The sequence below is a fragment of the Triticum dicoccoides genome, chromosome 2A (assembly GCF_002162155.2).
Source record: "Triticum dicoccoides isolate Atlit2015 ecotype Zavitan chromosome 2A, WEW_v2.0, whole genome shotgun sequence".
Lineage (NCBI taxonomy): Eukaryota > Viridiplantae > Streptophyta > Magnoliopsida > Poales > Poaceae > Triticum > Triticum dicoccoides.
In genome coordinates this window covers 79,777,022-79,777,907 of record NC_041382.1, presented here as the reverse complement: position 1 = coordinate 79,777,907, position 886 = coordinate 79,777,022, and positions in this window count along the sequence as shown.

Below are 886 nucleotides of genomic sequence, written 5' to 3'. Positions count from 1 at the left end.
CCGGGACTAAAGGGGTGCAATGGTCACGGTTGGTGGCACGAACCATGCCCAATGCACCCTTTAGTCCCAGTTAGTGCCACCAACCGGGACCAATGCCCTTGTGCTGCCCGCGTCCAAAAGTTTAGTCCCACATCGCTAGCGGAAGGGCGCCGGCACTGGTTTATAAGCCCTGCTGTGCCTCTCCATTCGAGCTCCTCTCTAATGCAGGCTTTCGGGCCTAAACTTGCTACTGCCTGTGGGCCTATTGGGCCTCTGCGGGCTTGAATCCTGGCCCATGTAGGGTTTCTAGTCGTATTCAGGCCGTGGAGGCCCAGTAGGTGGCATTTTTTTGGTTTTTTCTTTTTTATTTCTACATTTTTTTTGGTTTTTATTTTTTTATTTCTACTTAAAACTAAATAGTTACAGTTTTTTAGTGATTTCTTTTTGCTTTTAGGTCACAAAAATTATAAACTTTCTGTTAGTGCCATCAGTTTTAAATTTTGAATAGTTTAAATTTGAATTTTTAAAAATTTGTGTGAATCACTAGTTTATGAATAAATTTACTATAAAAATAGAATTTTTTTTCTATTTATTTTTTATTTATACTTACAACTAAATACTTATAGTTTTTTAGGGATTTCTTTTTGATTTTAGGTCACAAAAATTATAAACTTTCTGTTAGTGCCATTAGTTTTAAAATTTTGAATAGTTTAAATTGGAATTTTATAAAATTTGTGTGAATCACTAGTTTATGAATAACTTTACTATAAAAATAGAAATATTTTTCTATTTATTTTTTATTTATACTTACAACTAAATACTTATAGTTTTTTAGTGTTGTCACCTCTGAGACGTGTTTCCAACCAACTGCTGAAAGTCCTGATGTGTTCACATGTAATCCAGCCGT